Source organism: Pararge aegeria, chromosome 24, assembly GCF_905163445.1.
Source record: "Pararge aegeria chromosome 24, ilParAegt1.1, whole genome shotgun sequence".
NCBI classification, from domain to species: domain Eukaryota; kingdom Metazoa; phylum Arthropoda; class Insecta; order Lepidoptera; family Nymphalidae; genus Pararge; species Pararge aegeria.
In genome coordinates this window covers 1,561,095-1,581,402 of record NC_053203.1, presented here as the reverse complement: position 1 = coordinate 1,581,402, position 20,308 = coordinate 1,561,095, and the positions used below count along the sequence as shown (strand labels likewise).

Here is a 20,308-nt window from a genome sequence, read left to right as displayed (position 1 = left end):
AATAGAAGAGAATGAATACGGAGAGAAATAAATGATTTAATATATTATGAGACTTAAATTAAAAATTTTATGATGTAAGTTTATTGTTTAAATAAAATAAAGCAAAATCTAGCCCGGCGAAGAGGGCTGGGTACGCTAGTGTGTAATAATAAACGGGGGTTAACTTCTCCTATTCCATGTTCCCATGATTTAGCAGGTGGACACGTTAATTGTATTCCTTGTCGGGGGTATAATCGGGGAAATATAATTTTTGACTCCCGCCTGTGCTAGCCCTGCAGGTGACGGTAACAGATATTTATATGAAAAAAAAGCGGAAAAAATTATATTTGAACAAAATCAATTTTGCTAGACCATAAATGGCGGAGTTATGCCCGAACATAAATAATGTTTTTTTTTTTTTTTAAACAACCGAATTGATAACCTCTTCGTTTTAGGAGTAGCCTGTGTGCCACTTCTATACTAATCTATTCTATGGTGCCAGTAAGGCCAAGGCGTACGCACGTTGCCAGAGCCCACTGTGCAGACATCGTCGTATCGCCATCAATAATAAATGTTGGCATCGATTCAGCCAGTGTCGCCAACGAGGGTCGAGGGTCAAGAGCTGGAGATTGCGCGTCAAAGGGCACCGATAGCGCTGTTGACACGAACCATCTAGAGTGCTACTCAAATCAAAGACAATAAAGCCTCGCGGCTGTATCCTATCCCGCGGCGTCACCCGCGTTAAATTAGAAAAAATATATACAACGTGTTAATGAAAATCAAAATAATACTTCGCAAGCTTTAGAGGTACGTAATGTACTGTCTCTGAAACTTATCTGTGAAACCGAAAACTTATTAGTTTATAAGTAAACCATATAGTTTTTACTGAAAAAAATCGGATAGGTAATGGCCCTCATGCAAAATTATTACCACGTGACTTATACCACTTTATTAGGTACAAGCGACATAACGTTGGTACTATGCGAGTTTCGGTCTTTTACCTTCAACAGGGTTGTATAAGTAAGCACTTATAATGTTTTAAATTCGTAAGGAAAAATAATATGCTTCTTTTGTTTTATATAGATTTTTATATCATCTGCATACCTGGGCATACCCTCTACGCACACCACTGATGGTAGTCATACCCCTAATCGGTATCTATGCGACATCGCACCGGAACGCTAAATCGCTTAGCACGTCTTTATCGGTAGGGTGGTAACTAGCCACGGCCAAAGCCTCCCACCAGACCAGACCAGAGAAAATTCAAAAATTATAAACTCCCAAATTGCCTCTGTCAGGAGCGAACCCGGGACCTCCTACTTAAATTCATAGCGCTCACTGTGGCTCCAGGGAGGTCGTCAAAAAATATATCAATCTCAAAAATCCTGGCTTTCATTAAATTTGATCACGTACATTTTGATACCCCATTTTATCCTACTTCACCACGAAGATAAGAAATGCATAAAATACTACTGAAATTTAGTAGTATTACATGGATGCAATAAGAAAGCGAGTAGGGCAAAGTTGATGGAGTTGCGAGTCCACGTGAAACGTTGCAACTGAATTGTCTTAGGACACGCGACTTTTACGGGGCCGAAGTTAATTGTGATTTTTCGTCTTTGCAACATTTTCTTTTCAAATATAGATTTGCGCTTGGCCGCAATTACACCCGAAAATAAATGGCGTTGCGGCCTAAGATGGAGCGCGTCTGGACAGGAGATGAATATTAACTCTTTATTTGTAGGAGCCCATATTATAGGTATCGGGCAAGACGGAAGCCGGAAGAGCATTCCCGCAGGGTAATAACGTATCTCGCGGCAGGCTTGCGACAGGCGTAAATCTTGCTATCACTGCTGTCAAACGTCACTTTTCCATACAATAAATAAACAAAAGTGACGTTTGACAGCAGTGCTGCAAAAAAAAATCTTGCACTGTAATAATACATGAAAGAACCCTGCAGATCTTTGCGGTGCATCGAATTGGGAACGTGGAATCAAAACGCTTTGTACGAGTCCAAGGGACATCAACTACGTAACGGTGCAGATCCTTACGATGCCTTGCAGTCCGATGGTAGAAAGGTGAAGAAGGAACCATATTAAATAGTTCCCGAGCGCACTCTCCGAAATATATCTTTAATCATTTTAGCGATGATAGCTCAGTGGTTAGGACACACACACACACACCTCTTACTTTCTAAGTGATGTGCGTTTTAAGCAATTACAATATCACTTTGCTTTAAGAACAACGCGCAGCAACGCATACCTTGGCTCCCCAGCATTACTCCCTGAAACACTTTATTCTGGAGTTCGACTGGCTGGAGTGACCCAGCGGGGAGCTGTACCAGTGGCACTACGTACGACGGAAGGTTCCGGCCGATCAATTGCGGAGACAAGCCCAGAGAAAGAAGAAGAATCTCTTTGCTTCGACGGTGGAGAAAAACATTGTGAGGGAACCTGCAGAAAGTTCTGAAAGGTGTTTGGAGTCCACGAAGCACTAGGCCAGCGTGGTGGATTAAGGTTTTAACCCCTTCTCATTAAGGAGGAGGCCCGTGCCACGTGTGGGCCGGTAATGGGTTGATATGATGATGACGATGATCATTTAAGAGTTCCGCAATCAACAAGGATGTTTTCATCATGCATTTTGCCAACATCCTTGGTTTTGTAGCCAACATCCCGGTTTTGGTTTCCGGCAGGGTTAATTTGGGAATTAACAATTCCTGAATTTCCTCTGGTCTGCTTAGGTTTCAGCAGTGGCTGGATACCTACCGATTCAGCGTTCTAGTAAGATGTCTAGTAGAAACCGACGCGTATGGTGTTAATATAACTGCCATATACCCTAACTGTACCTTACTTGCTACAGGAACGTGTGCGACCGTGGGGGGAATTCCCCAGTGAACAGGCTGTAGGCATTTCACTTCCGACGGTAATTGGGCGGTACGATTGATACGTGTTCCAAATGCCTAATGCTCGACGGAGTTAGGAATTTCCTATTCGTTCTTATTGCACCTCGAACCTACTTACTAAAAAATTACGGCTTCCCTCGTTATAAGACTTATAAGGAGAGAACTTTCGACAACTTTACCGATAATAAATTATAAATAAATATACTACGACAATATACAAATCGCCATCAAAGTAAGCTTTGCTTGTGTCATGAGTACTAAGATAACTGATGAATATTTTTATGAAAAATATACATAAATATACCAGACATTGAAAAAAGCCTTGACTCAGAAAGCAGGGTCGCTGCCCACTATTGCCACTTGGCCAACTATTGCCATATATTGTACGGTTTGCTTTTTTATTAATGAAATCGATTTCGTCCAATGACCTCGATTATACGACAGGTTGATGGACCTTGCCATTGATTTTGAGAGAGGGGTATTTTATATGAAAATGTAAAAAGTGTCAAGTGTATTAAGAGCCCTAGCAGCCTATATTATCCTATAAGTGCAATGTGAGAAAAATACAGTCATTTTTAGTTTTGAAAAGTCCTTGACTTTCATATAGCGGGAGCATCACCTCAACGCTTATGAAGCGTGCAAAACAGAACTGCACCACTTGTTTTTTTTGTTCTATGTCCACCTAAAGCCATACTACGCACACACAATACATTTTCCAAAAACACCAAGTAAACTGGAAGAAAATGTACCTTATTCAACAGTATGCAATAAAGAATTAAAATAAACATGTAAAAGGGGAGTCTACGAATATTATATTGCCCTGTATATCTTAATATATATAAATCTCCTGTCACGATGTTTGTCCGCGATGGACTCCTAAACTACTTAACCGATATTGAATTAAATGGGCACACCGTGAGCAGTCTGGTCCAACTTAAGAGATATGATAGCTTAGATCTTTAATTATAGTCGCAATTTTATTTTATTGCAAATTATTTGTCTATAATTAATTGACAGTCACATGTTATATATATATACTACTATAATCATTTAAGGCTTAGCGATACTCAATACTTTAAAAACAAAATCAAACGCAGACGAAGTCGCGGGCAACAGCTAGTATTATTGAGCTGTCCTGAACTATATAACCCTACAATTGCCATTTACGCTTTGCAACTCACTCAGCTTCATATTTCGGTCTGATCCTTTTCCTGATCCCGCTTCTGATTTAATCACGTAGGGAAAAGGAATTAATCTTCTAGGGCTTCTAGCTTCTAGCCTTCTGATAAAAGACCCATGCTCTGTAAAGGGACGATGATGATGAGATACTCTTTCAAAACAGACATTAGTAAATGCAATATTATAATATGCAATTAGTTGTTTGCATTTTGTTGAATTGTTGTGTCTGTACATTAAAGATTTTTGCAAACAAATAACTGGGAGGCGTTAGAAATCAGTAATAGAAGACAAAAATGCAATTTGTGAAATAAATATCTGTTTGTCTTTGTGCATTTTTGTCTGTATGCCATCACGCAAATACTGCACGTATTTGAGTGCAATTTAGTAAACTTATAGCTGATACTCCGCATTAAAATAAATTATAATTTTCATCCCGAAAAACAATAGGGTGCCAACGGGAATGATGGAAATGTAATCCATAACTCCGCAATTCCTTAACCTAGTTTAATATTTTTTCTTTTACTGGAAAGGTTTTATTGTTATTTTAATTATTAGTTATTAAAAAAACTAGAGTAGATAGTGCTTTTGTGCATGTATGAAGTGTACGCCTTTGCTTACCGGGTAAGATTGTAGTAAAGGGCTATCTAGTAGATAGATTAAAAAAAGCTTTTGCATTGCTCTATCCGTTAAACGTAATAAATACCTTAGAGAAACGCTCTGGTGACGTCTATGCAAATAATTACGGACAATGTCGTGTCTAAAGACAATAACTGTTATTGGCGTACTCGTTAACATTAGTTTTATTGACGTCGCGGGCCATTAACGTTATTTATATGTGTGACTCGATGGTCTAGTGGTGAGCATGATTGGGCCAATATAGTGTTGGGTTTTTCAAGAAATAGAAAAAGAAAATATTTATTAGAAAAACTCAGTACAATAAATCTTTGGAATCCTTACCCCTAAACTAGGAAATCCCGTATCTTAGGGGCCAGTGCCTTCCCAAACATTGATTCAATCATTGCGATAATATATAGTGAACTTTAACAAAGGAAACTTTCAAAGGTGTGTTGAGTTATCTAACGGTTAAGTGAGAATAGTATACTTAGATACAACATAGATAAAACTTTTCTAGGTAGTAAAAGAAGCTGAATATCCATAAATACTTTAATTGTACCAGTTCAAACACTCTGAGATTGTAATATAACATCACAATGGGCATCTGCTAGTTGAATTCCAGTCGGAATGATATTAAATATTAAAATGTTCGCCCATTGTGCGCAGATAACGCTTACTAAGCGCGACCTTTGCTTAAAAACTTCAACCTTCTCACATTTAAAGCTTGTGAAAAGAAAATGTAATAAAATCTTTATATTTAAGGTATTTTGCATCTTCAATATATAGAATGTGTTATCAAATTACGAAATAATGTTGATTCGATTCGTTTGTATGGAAAAATAAATATGCTTCTTTTAATTTAATATTTTTACAGGGTGATCTTATCTTATATCTTATTCTTATATCTTATCTTATATCTTATTCTTATATATATATAAAAATGAAACCCGTTTTCCTTGGTCACGGCATCACGCGTGAATGGCTGGACCGATTTCACTAATTCTTTTTTTGTTGTGTTTGTTATTATTAAGAGAAGGTTCTTACGGAAAAAAATATTAAGATAATCTCTCAGAAATAATGAAAAATATACATTTAATTTTGCATATTTAAAAAAACGCGCGTAACGAATGTCAATGTCATTCACAGCCATAGACTTTATTGAAAGAGCATTGTTTGTTCGGACACGTGGTTACTTAATTAAATTCTTATTAATTTTTGAAAATAACTCGCCACGGAATAGTTATGTTTAAATAAATATTATTAAATGTTCCGATTTTATGACGTTACTAAGGTAAAATATAGGTAGGCGCACCTAAGTGTGGTCTGAGTATATGAGTTTGATTTCAGAACGCATTACCTATACAAACTTCGCATAACCTATTTAGTAATCTGTGGTAGTAGCCATAGACTATATTGAAAGAGCATTGTTTGTTCGGACACGTGGTTACTTAATTAAATTCGAGCAGATGAGATTGCTGTAAAGGGCTAAAAAAAAGAAAAAAAAAACATACCTGTATGAGTCCACTGTTCGCAGCCAGAGAATCGAACCCGTTTCCGTTGGGAATGCCATACGCCACTCACTTCACTACACTTTATCAAACAAAGGGATTTAAGATATTAAATTCTATCTAAACTTCGTTATGAACTTTGGACCTTATGCAGTCTATTAATATATTCAAATGTTAACTATTCTTATTATTATTAGGAAAGTAGGTTTGTAGCTATGGGATTTTTTTTTCAGACGATGATGGAATTATTTGTTGGTTCGACGATTTGGTCCCCTGTAACAAGAGAGAACATATTATTAAAATCTTTAATATAAACTCTGCCCGGATATACAAAGCAAGTTATCAGCATAAATTAGTGTTATTTTAGTCCAGCCCAACGTTCTCCAACTTCTATTATTGTTTTTTTGACGTGACAATGTCTTATAAATTGGTTTGCCGGGTGACACTTCAAGAAACTGCGTTACGCTCCGCTCACGTTATGCGCTCACAATGAGAGCGAGTGAGAGGCACGCGTCCCTTCCACTCGGGCATGGTTAGCCCGCCTAAGAGCGAGAGAGACAGACATAAAAAGTGAAAGGCATGCGTCCCTTTGTAGTAAACGCTGTTTCATTGTACTCAAATGTATTGCAAGTTATTGTATGTATATTTGTATATAAATACGTATGTATGTGTAAAGGTAAAAATAAAATTTTGTTAATATGAAATTCAGTGCGAGATTCTTTGTATAAATTAATGTTTTAAATATAATTCTTTGTATAAATAAATGTTTTAAATTGTTACTATTATTTCATCCTTCTTCCTACTATACGAATGAATATTCACATTAAAATTATTTTACCACTCAAAGTCGTTGTCACGTAAAACTTTTTTCTTTTAATAAATAAATAAATTTACTACGACCATACACACATCGTCATCTCATGTCTATCGTAAAACCGATGGACGTTGGGGCAGACGTATTCTGGAGTGGAGACCGCGCAGTGTGGGGCGACCTACAAACCGTTGGACAGATGCCCTTAAAAGAAGGTAGCTGGAAGCGGCTGGATGAGAAAGGCGTGGACCGTGTGTTTAACCGTGACTGTACTCTCGGAAAGACCTATGGAAGCTTGCACACTGATGATGACGATGTTGATGGTAAAGTATTGATGTGTAGTTTTTGGCAAAGACCCCGCTTTCTGAGTCCAAGGCTGTAGGTTCAGACCCCACAACTGGAAAATGTTTGTGTGAAAAAAACAATGGACACAACAAAAATAAACTTAAAAAGTAGGATACAAAGGGCGGCCTTATCGCTTAGTAGCGATCTCTTCCAGGCAACCTTAGGATTAGGAAAACCAAGAGAAACCGATTGTTGGGGTGTATTATTATTATATACATACTTACGAACAATTACACACAAATACTTATCAAGATTACACACATAAAATACTAATAATAATAAATATAAAAAATAATAAACTAATATATACTAAAACATAGTTAAATAAGAGTAAGAGTTAATCACTGTCGTCTTTATTGCTCAAGATAAAACATGAATGTTTTTCAGTGGTTGTTTATCTGTATATTATATGTATTTATGTATACTATTCATTAATACAAGCTACGCTTACTTTGAGGCTACGTGGCGATGTTTGTATTGTTGAATTATATTAATTCATTGTTATAGTTGTTATAGTATTGTTAGTCTGTCTTCCGGCGCGCACACCGTTCCGAGCGCAGGATTTATTTTTAGCGCGGGCATGTAGGTCATAGATGTGCAGCAGCTACTGCGAATGCAATTGTAACATCTATTATTGTCGCTTCTACAAACGGTACTATACACTACAATTGTAGGAATGGTTGGTATTCCAAGGAGGGTCTAATCACATAGACGGGCTGTTTAAAGTATCCCAAAACAAATGCAACAATGTCTTTAATGATGAATAACATAATTTAAAATTTAAAAACCCCCCCTCTTTTAATATTGTGTGAATTATTGTACTAGTCAAGCCCTTTCATTTGATACCCATATTGCGGAAATTGTGAAAAAATACGTAATTCGCCATTTTGTGGCGGCGGCCATCTTGAACCGACAAACTGAAATATAAAAGTTATTTGTTTTGTAAATACAATGACACAGCACACACACACCCTAACACACACACACACACACACACACACACTGAACTTTAAAACTTGGTATAAGAGCAAGAAGAAAAGTAACCCACCGAGCATTAGCACACTAGGTAGAAATAATAGGTTTGTGTGATAGACATGAACGTTTTTTAGTGTCTGGGTGTTTAGCTGTATATTATAAGTATTTTTATAGTATATTATTATGAATAATATTTATAAAAATATTCATCAGTCATCTTAGTACCTAGATGGCGATTTGTGTATTGTCGTAGAATATAAATTTACTTATTTATTTATGTACGCCCTTCAGACCGGAACACAGCAATGCTGCTGGCTAATAAACATAGCAGACGAGTTCTGTCACAAAAAAATACTATTTCTCACTGCGACGGCTCGTTCGTAAATAACATTTGAACCGATACCATGTTTGACTGCATAATCACATACCACCAGATGAGATCGGCAGTCAAGGGCCAACTTGTAGACTCTAGTGTAGTAAAAAAAATGGGCCCCTTTATATCATCTGTTGATAGATAGTTATCCACGTGCCTCCATAAAGACGGACTCATTGTGTCGGCGCGACGACCAGCTAATGTCCCGTTAAAGGGCAAAGATCCAGCGATAAAGTTCTAGCCACATTTGCAGATTAACGTATTTTGATACTATCTATGTGATTTTGTCACCTTTTTGAAGTTATACTTCTTTAGCGGCGCTCAGAAAAAATCATGGGAGTGCAATTATACGATGGAACGAAATGCGCGCGCACATTGTTACATGATTTTAGCATTAGAAGGTAGTTGCGAAACAGAGTATGAGGGGAATACATCGTCCGCCAGCTCCATTTTTACGATGAACGCGCACACCGTCCCAAAAAACCGGCACTCTGAAGTTAGCTATAAGGTTTTACAGTGTACACTTTCAAACGTCAAAGTCTGCGGGCTCATTCCGGTGATTTAATTGATTCAATTGTACGAAAATCTCATATTTTAATATTCAGTGAAACTTGGTGGTCCGATAATGAGATAACTAGATAATGCGTTAAAGCAAAACTTTCAATGTTTATTATATTAAATACTTACCTTCTTTCTATTGTTATAGTCGTAAAAATATAATAGGCCCGTTTTGACATTTGTCATCGCGACGTAACTAGTTATGGAACCATAAGACTCTGTACTCGATACTCACGATAAATCAATTCAAGTTTGTATCAGTACTTGATTGATATTATTATGTATTGTAAAGTGTTCGTTCATTCAAAGTATTCCTTTAACTTCACAACCAATACGCGTAACTGGCTGTTGATTATACGTCCACTTTTCAACATGTTGAAACAGAGTTAGTACTATATAAAAACAAACACAAAAATCGAGTCAAATCACTATGTTTAAATTAATGTCCAAAATAGAAGAGCCATAGTTAACGTAAAAGTAAACGAGCGCACAGTCAACTTTACAAGATGAGGAACGAAAAACTGCGCAGTGCGCGTGGGGACGCTTCAGTCATGTGCCGCTTGGTCAGATACATCAACTCAGACTCATTATTTAGAACCCATTTTGAGAACCAAGCTCATTCGTTGCAGTAAAAATAACTACACAATATATAATTTCGATATTCAGTAAAAAAATGGTTACAGCTCTAGTATAAAAAAAAAAAAGACTGAGAACGTAACTGTTTTCGGAACGTTTCGCAACAATTATAAATTGCATGCTACTATGAAGTAAGCGCAAAAAGAATACTCGCGATATATTCTTTCGTATTATTTAACGTCCCAAAAAAATTTACGTATTTTTTAAAACACTGTATGTAATTGATTTTTATTTTTTTGTTTCTTTCAGTTTCGTTCCAAGTTACATTCTATGGTCTTGCACAAATGTCATAACGGGCCTATTACATTTTTACGACTACAGTGTCGTTTTCTCTACAAACGTAGAATAAGGCGTAAGATAAAATTTTTGAAAAGATTGGTATCTTGTTACGCCAAAGAAGTATAACTTCTAACGCGTGTACACGCACGTTTTTTTATGATTTTTCTTAGTTCAACTCTTCAACTTCTAGCGGAAGCCTATACTTATTGTATATGCTTTTTATATCAGACTTATAGCTACTGTAAAGCCAACAAGTAGGAAGCATTGCATCAACTATCTTGCTTACTTATGCATTTTAAATTCATAAAATTTGTCACCTTTATTTTCCAATTACTGTTTTCCGCATTTTTGTACTACTGTAATTGAATCAATTTTACAAAAATCACCGGAATGTGTCCACAGACTTTGACAATTGAAAGTGGAAATTCCCAGTTTCTGTCAAACCTTTTTTTGAAAAACTTGCCTAAAAAAAAAAACGAAATGTCGACTATAGCTAATTTTAGGGTGTCAGCTTTTTGTGACGGTGTGCGCGCGCATCGTAAAAAGTGAGCTGGTGGACTATGTACTCCCCTCTCACTCATTTTTGCAACAACCTTCACCCTGTTAATAATGAGTACATACTTTAATAAATCTTGTGTTTCATCAATAGTTTTCTTAGTTGCGCCAAATAATGCATTGCATAGGTAAAGTTTTGCCAGAGTTAGAGTTCCATTATTGCAATTGTTAGATTTCAAAATGTTTCTTAAAATTACTTATGCTAGTTCCTGATAGTTTCATTTTCAATCCGTTATCGAGTAATAGAAGATGTGGGACGACCCTTAGAGAACTTTAACATTCTCTCAAGGACGTTAAAACTATTTAGTACCTAACTAAGTAGATAAAAACCTATGTATTTTTCAATGATTTGATTTACAATTGCTTTTTGATGATTATGTATAAATGAATGAATGAATGAATGAATACACTTTTATTGTACACCAAAGAAAAAAAGTAGTAACAGAGATATAAATACAAAGCAAGGTAGTACAATTACATTTACTTAAGTACATTATAAACTTAAGTGCATTATTTACTTAAATGCATTATTTACTTATATACTTTAATACATTATATACTTAAGTATATTATTAAATTAAATACATTATTTACTTACGTGCATTACATACTTAAATACAAAATATACTTAAGTTTATTATTTTATTAAGTAAATTATTTACTTATTTATATTATATACTTAAATACATTATATACTTAAGATAATTATTTACTGCAGAACATTATTTACTTAAGTACATTATATACTTATGTACATTATTTACTTAAGTACATTATATTCTGAGGTACATTATCTACTTGTTACATTATATACTTAAATACATTATTTACTTAAGTGTGAATGAATGAATGAATACACTTTTATTGTACACCACATAAACATAACAAATTAACAGTAAAAATTTAACAAAAGGTATACAATTTGGCGGCCTTATCGCTACATAGCGATCTCTTCCAGGCAACCAAAGGCGTTAAAAACAGCTCAAGAAGAGAGGTAGGTGGTGCATTTAACTGTACTGTGTTGCAAATAAACATGCATTAACCTATTATATTATATATTATATAGTATATTATATACTTAAGTATATTATTTACTAATTTACATTATATACTTTAAAACATTATATACTTCAGTACATTATTTACTTAAGTGCATGTTTTACTTAAATACATTATATTCGTGAAAACATTATATACTTAAGTATATTATATACTTAAATACATTATATACTTAAGTACATTTTTTACTTAATTACATTAAATACTTAAGTACATTATATACTAAAGTACATTATTTACTTAAATACATTATATACTTCAGTACATTATTTACTTAAGTGCATGTTTTACTTAAATACATTATATACTTAAGTATATTATATACTTAAATACATTATATACTTAACTACATCATTTCATTAAGTGCATTATTTACTTAAATACATTATTTACTTAAGTACATTATTCACTTAAGTGCATTATTTACTTAAATACATTATATGCTTAAGTTTATTATTTAATTGAATACATTATTTACTTATGTACATTATATACTAAAATACATTATATTCTTATACTTTAATACATTATATACTTAAGTATATTATATACTTTAATACATTATATACATAAGTACATAATATACTTAAGTGCATTATTTACTAAAATACATTATTTACTTATGTTCATTATATACTTAAGTACATGATATACTTTAAAACATTATATACACAAGTACATAATATACTTAAGTATATTATATACTTTAATACATTATATACTTTAGTACATTATTTACTTATGTTCATTATATACTTAAGTACATTTTTTACTTATTTACATTATATACTTATGTATATTATATACTTAAATACATTATATGCTTACTTACATTATATACTTAAATTATTATTTATTTAAATACAATATTTACTTACGTACATTATATACTTAATTACATTATTAACTTAAGTACATTATATACTAAAGTATATTATTTACTAAAGTACATTATATAATTCAGTACATTATTTACTTAAGTGCATGTTTTTCTTAAGTACATTATTTACTTATTTACATTATTTACTTATTATTTAAACTTAAGAACATTATATACTTAAGTACATAATATACTTAAGTATATTATATACTTTAATACATTATATACTAATGTACATTATATACTAAAGTACATTATATACTTACTAACATTATATACTTAAGTACTTTATGTACATAATTTACTTTAGAACATTATTTACTTAATTATATTATATACTTAAGTATATTATCTACTAATTTACATTATATACTTTAAAACATTATATACTTCAGTACATTATTTACTTAAGTGCATGTTTTACTTAAATACATTATATTCGTAAATACATTATATACTTAAGTATATTATATACTTAAATACATTATATACTTAAGTACATTTTTTACTTAATTACATTAAATACTTAAGTACATTATTTACTTATTTACATTATAAAATTAAGTACATTATATACTAAAATACATTATATACTTAATTACATTATTTACTTAAGTTTATTATTTAATTAAATCCAATATTTACTTAAGTATATTATATACATATTTACTTAAGTACATAAAGTGCATTATAAACTTAAATACATTATATAATTTAGTACATTATTTACTTATTTACATTATTGACTTAAGTACATTATATACTTACTTACATTATATACTTAAGTTTATATTTGATTACATACATTATTTACTTATGTACATTACATACTTAAATTCATTATATACTTAAGTACATTATTTACTTAAGTACATTATCTACTTGTTATTTTATGTACTTAAATACATTATTTACTTTATTACATTATGATCTTATTTACTTATATACTTTAATACATTATATACTTCAGTACATTATTTACTTAAGTGCATGTTTTACTTAAATACATTATATTCGTAAATACATTATATTCGTAAATACATTATATACTTAAGTATATTATATACTTAAATACATTATATACTTAAGTACATTTTTTACTTAATTACATTAAATACTTAAGTACATTATTAGTTATTTACATTATAAAATTAAGTACATTATATACTAAAATACATTATATACTTAATTACATTATTTACTTAAGTTTATTATTTAATTAAATCCAATATTTACTTAAGTATATTAAATACATATTTACTTAAGTACATTAAGTGCATTATAAACTTAAATACATTATATAATTTAGTACATTATTTACTTATTTACATTATTGACTTAAGTACATTATATACTTACTTACATTATATACTTAAGTTTATTATTTGATTACATACATTATTTACTTATGTACATTACATACTTAAATTCATTTTATACTTAAGTACATTATTTACTTAAGTACATTATCTACTTGTTATTTTATATACTTAAATACATTATTTACTTTATTACATTATGATCTTATTTACTTATATACTTTAATACATTATATACTTAAGTACATTATTTACTTAAGTACATTATATACTTAAGTACATTATATACTTCAGTACATTATTTAAAGTGCATTATTTACTTAAATACATTATATTCTTTAAAACATTATATTCTTAAATACATTATATACTTATATATATTATATTCTTAAAAACATTATATGCTTTTTACATTATATACTTAAATTATTATTTAATTAAATACAATATTTACTTATGTACATTGTATACTTAATTACATTATTTACTTAAGTGCATATTTTTCTTAAGTACATTATTTACTTATTTTCATTATTTACTTAAGTGCATTATTTACTTAATTCAAATTCAAAATTCAAAATTCATTTATTTCAAGTAGGCCTAATATAAGCACTTTTGAAACGTCAAGTCTGTCTGTTTGTAGTGATTCTACCACCGGTTCGGAAGGCAGATTCTACCGAGAAGAAGCCGGCAAGAAACTCAGCAGTTGCTCTTTTCCAACATCAACAATTTACATTTTGTATTTTAACATTCATTTTTCTATCTTGTGAGAGCTGAAAGCGGAGCCGGATGCTTCCAAGCAACCTTATCATTAAAAAATTCATCAATTGTATAGTAACCTCGCTCTAATAAATGTGTTTTAACAAATTCTTTAAACTTGTGCATTGGCAGGTCCAAAATCACCTTAGGAATCATATTATAAAAGCGTATACTCAATCCCACAAATGATCCCTGTACCTTACGCAGACGATATGCAGATGACACTTATTTATGACCATTTCTTGTAAGTCGACTGTTTATGTCCACTTTTTGTTTATAAAGACTAATATGTTGTCTTACAAATACTATATTGTTATAAATATATTGTGAAGCTACAGTAAGTATGCCTATTTCTTTAAACTTCTCACGGAGGGATTCGCGTGATTTAAGTTTATATATTGACCGTACAGCTCTTTTCTGCAATATAAATATAGTTTCGATATCAGCTGCTTTACCCCATAACAAGATTCCATAGGACATAACACTATGAAAGTACGCAAAATAAACTAGCCTAGCTATTTCAACGTCAGTAATCTGTCTAATTTTTCTGACTGCGTAGGCAGCCGAGCTTAGTTTACCCGCTAGTGAATCTATATGGGCACCCCACTGTAGCTTATTATCCAAGGTCACGCCCAGAAAAACTGTGGAAGTCTCTATTTTTAGTGATTCACCATTTATCATTATATTTTTGTCAATTTTCTTTACATTTGGTAAGTTAAATTCGACACACTTTGTTTTTTTGCATTTAAAAGTAAGTTGTTAACTGTAAACCAGTGCGACACATGCGACATAACACGGTTTACTTCGTCAGAGTTATCTTTACTCCTATCAGTCTTAAAAATTAGAGATGTATCATCTGCAAACAATACAATGTCGCATGTTCCACTGACATGGTACGGTAGATCATTTATATACACTAAAAATAGAAAAGGACCCAAAATCGAGCCTTGTGGGACACCCATTGAGGTATTTGAACCCTGAGACTTTGCATCATTTATGCAAACTCTTTGGGTTCTATTGCTGAGATAAGAGGCAACCAAATTTAGTGCAACGTTTTGGATACCATAGTGGCTTAGCTTAAGAAGCAAGGTTTTATGATCAACACAATCGAAAGCTTTAGATAGATCACAAAAAACACCCATGGCGTTCTGTGAACATTCCCAGGCATCATAAACATGTTTTATAAGTTTAGCGCCTGCGTCCGTTGTGCTACGACCTTTAGTGAAGCCATACTGCTCAGGGTGTAGTAAGTTATTTACATTAAAATGATATAAGAGTTGATTTAATATAATTTTTTCAAATATCTTACTAAGAGCTGGTAAGATTGAGATAGGTCTGTAATTGTTTATATCATTTTTATTACCAGATTTAAATAGAGGAATGAGTTTACTATGTTTCATTAGGTTCGGGAAAGTACCTAAATCAACACATTCATTGAAAATTATGGCTAAAAGAGGAGCAATGACGTCAATAATTTGAGATATTACCTTTACCGACATTCCCCATATATCACCTGTTTTCTTTAATTTTAACAACTTGAAGTTTTTACTGATATCCGATGCATCTATATGTTTGAAATGAAATAAAACTTTGCACTCATTAATGTTGCCTCTTAATACATTCTGAGCTGCAGTAGGTGAGGAATTTAGTGAATCTGTTAACAAAATAGGAACATTCTGAAAAAAGTTTTCAAAAGTACTAGCAACTTCTGTATCAGTAGTTACCATATTATTATTAATAATTAATTCAAAATTTCCGTCTCGAGATTTAGTTTTCCCAGATTCATTATTAACAATTTTCCAGGTTGTTTGTATTTTGTTTTCAGATTTTACTATCCGATCTTTAATGTATAGCGACTTAGCTTGTCTACAAACATTTTTAAATGTTTTGGAGTAACTTTTTACATATTCAAAGAAAGTTGGAGTCTGATTGTATTGTTTTTCATCATATAGCTCATACAACTTATCCCTGCTTTTGTAAATGCCTATTGTCGCCCAATCACTAAACCTCATTTTTTTATTAGAATCTATGTATTTAAAAGTAAATACTTTATTAAATGCACTTTCTATTTCATTGAAAAGCGTACGATAAAGATTGTCGGGATGACAGTTTTCAAAAAAGAGAGCAGGAATTTTGGCTGATATTTCACCTTCAAATCGCGTCAGTTTACTCTGAGTTATCGGCCTGTACTTAACAATATGTTTATTTCTATTTGTACCAACAACAGTAATTTGTTGGCCACAATGATCTGACCTTAAATTGTTTAATATCGATTTACCTAAGATATCACAGTTAAAAAAAATATTATCTAAACAAGATGCTGAAGTTGCTGTGATTCTAGTAGGTTCATCGAAAGCATTATTCAAATTAAAGCATTTAAATAAGTTTAACAACCTAGTCGTAGTAGTATTATGTAATAAGATATCAACATTGAAATCCCCGCATACTATTACATTTTTAGTAGACATACACAATCGCTTAAGGACATCTTCCATCACATCCTCGAATTGGTTGAAATCACCTGAGGGGGGATGGTACACACACTATTATAAAACGCTCCAGCTCCACACAAGACAGTTCAATTATGCGCTCCACAGAAAGACTAACTATATCTTTTCGCTCCTTACATGTTATATTATTGCGTACAAAAATTAAGGATCCACCATGAATAGCAGTCTTTCTAAAGAACACACTTGACATTTTGAAGTTATTGATGTTAACTGCTATTTGTGCTCCAGTGAGCCAATGCTCAGTTATACACAATATGTGTATATTGAATTTTTCAACAAACAGTTCTATTTCTAATTCTTTGCCGGTGAAGCTCTGTATGTTTTGATGTACAATGTTCATATTACAGAGCTTCCCCGTTGTCTCACTGTCTAGTTTAAATAACTATTTATTATAGTACTAGAACAAGTACTAGGGTCAATATTAGAAATATTGGTGGTACTTGAAGTACAATATGTAGAGGTGTCAATAGACTTAGTTACAATACTTGTAACAGTATCATTTAAGTTGTAAGCTAGTAAAGATGCCAAGTGATGCTTACTTTTCTTAGATAAAATTAAACTATCTCTAGACAATAGGGATGACATGGATTTATTGATGTCAAAATAAAAAACTGCGTCACTATGACGGCATGTCAGGTTATAAATTAATAAATTTAAATTATAAATATGTTCATTCTGCTTTGAACTAAATGTGCCACAGTAAGGAAAGGCACACATAACGAATTTACATTGAGTTTTACTATGTAAAGCTAGTAATTTATCAATGCATCTTATAATTTGATGCTTTTTGACATTCAAACTGTCTCCTATCAAGAGAACAACATTTTTATTTACATCTAAATAGTCACTATTCAAACTATTAATAAGATAATCGAAACTAGCCCCCGGTGAACATCTATTAGTCACTGAGTGATCAAGGTAATGGTTCATAATAGGTCCAAAACCTTTACCTAACATGTCGGAAAATATAATTGTCTGTTTTTCAGGCATACTTTTTAATAAAGGTGAAGGGTCTGGTATGACAGTTGTGCACTGCTCCAGGCATGTTTCTAATTGGTTGGAAGATACTGTATCACATAATTTTAGGTTAGTCATAGGTATCTCATGAGTACAGTTACATTTATTTGCTAAAGTCTCAAAGCGAGCCATGTTGTAAGTACCTAGGGCTAACAACTCATCAGCTGCCAGAATTTGTTCATCAATCTGCCTTTGTGATAGCTCATATTTAATGGTTACAGTTTTAAGTGAGTCCTCCAATTAATAATAATAATAATAATAATCTTTATTCCAGATATTACATCCATTTTGTTAGTAATACAAACAATTGCTTAAGACTATGTTAGTAACTAGGTTAGTTTATTTATTATAATATAAATTTATTTGACTAGATACCCATCCATGAGACACTAAGAGTGCATATGCAAACCAATCCAGTGTCTCATAAATGGATTATCTAGTTTTTCAGACAAAGTCTTCAGAATGCCGTTGGAGCTACCACGGATTCTGCTCATCACCGATGCTGCTCTTTTTCTCATAATTGCATAAAAATCGTCGGTACGAGCCTCAGCAAACATCAGTGACGCACTGCAGAACCTCGGCAGCTCCATCAGCACCCTGAATCCATTATTATATTGGACGCGCAGGTCATTGTAGGTCCTCTGCGTATATGACACCCACAGGCTGCACGTGTAGAAAGTTTGGCAATATGCCTTAAAGAGAGTTATTTTTACTTGTTTGTTGCAACGTGCAAACCTGCGAGCTACCATATTGCAATTGTTGATAGCAATTGTTTAATTACATCATTGTAAAATACATTATATACTAAAATACATTATATACTTACTTACATTATATACTTAAGTTTATTATTTAATTGAATACATTATTTACTTAAGTATATTATCTAATTAAATACATTATTTACTTACGTACATTACGTACTTAAATACAATATATTCTTAAGTTTATTATTTAATTAAATAAATTATTTACTTATTTACATTATATACTTAAATACATAATATATTTAAGAACATTATTTACTTAAGTGCATTATTTACTTAAATTCATTATATTCCTCAAAACATATTTTCTTAAGTACATTATTAACTTAAGAACATTATTTACTTTTTTACATTCTATGCTTTAATACTTTATTTACTTAAGTATATTATTAACTTATTAACATTATATACTTTAATACATTATATACTTTAGTACATAATATACTTCAGTTTATTATTTAAATAAATACATTTATTACTTCTGTACATTATATACTTAAGTGCACTATGTACTTAAGTTTATTATTTAATTAAATAATTTATTTACTTATGTACATTACATACTATTATACATATATATATATACATAAATTCATTATATTCTTAAGTACATTATCTACTTGTTATATTATATACTTAAATACAATATTTACTTACTTATTATTAACTAATTTACATTATATACTTTAATACATTATATACATAAGTACATAATATACTTCAGTACATGATTTACTTAAGTGCATTATTTACTTAAATACATTATTTACTTATTTACATTATATACTCTAATACATTATTGACTTAAGTATATTATATATTTATTTTCATTATATACTTTAATACATAATATACTTCAGTACACTATTTACTTAAGACATTATTTATATAATTTAATACATTATTTACATATTTACATTATGTACTTATTTACTTATAAACTTTAATACGTTATAAATTTCAGTACATTATTTACTTATTTACATTATATATTTAAATACATTATAAACTTAAGTACATAACATACTTAAGTACATTATATACTTCAGTACATTATTTACTTAAGTGCATTATTTACTTAAATACATTATATTCTGAAATACATTATACACTTAAGTATATTATATACTTAAGTACATTATTTACTTATTTACATTATATACTTAAGTACATAATATACTTCAGTACATTATTTACTTAAGTGCAATATTTACTTAAATACATTATTTACTTAAGTACATTATTTACTTAAGTACATTATTTACTTATTTACATTATGTAC

General features: G+C 31.4%; 1 protein-coding gene across 10 annotated transcripts in view; it reads right to left on the bottom strand.

Moving 5' to 3' along the window:
- Positions 1 to 6,364, bottom strand: part of LOC120634577 (muscle calcium channel subunit alpha-1-like) — an 82,454-nt gene extending 76,090 nt beyond the window's left edge. For all 10 annotated transcript variants that reach the window (XM_039905284.1, XM_039905287.1, XM_039905286.1 and 7 more), the window contains exon 1: positions 6,187 to 6,364. The gene's annotated coding sequence lies outside the window, so the exon portion shown is untranslated. The remainder of the gene's footprint in view (positions 1 to 6,186) is intronic.
- Positions 6,365 to 20,308: the final 13,944 nt, after the last annotated feature.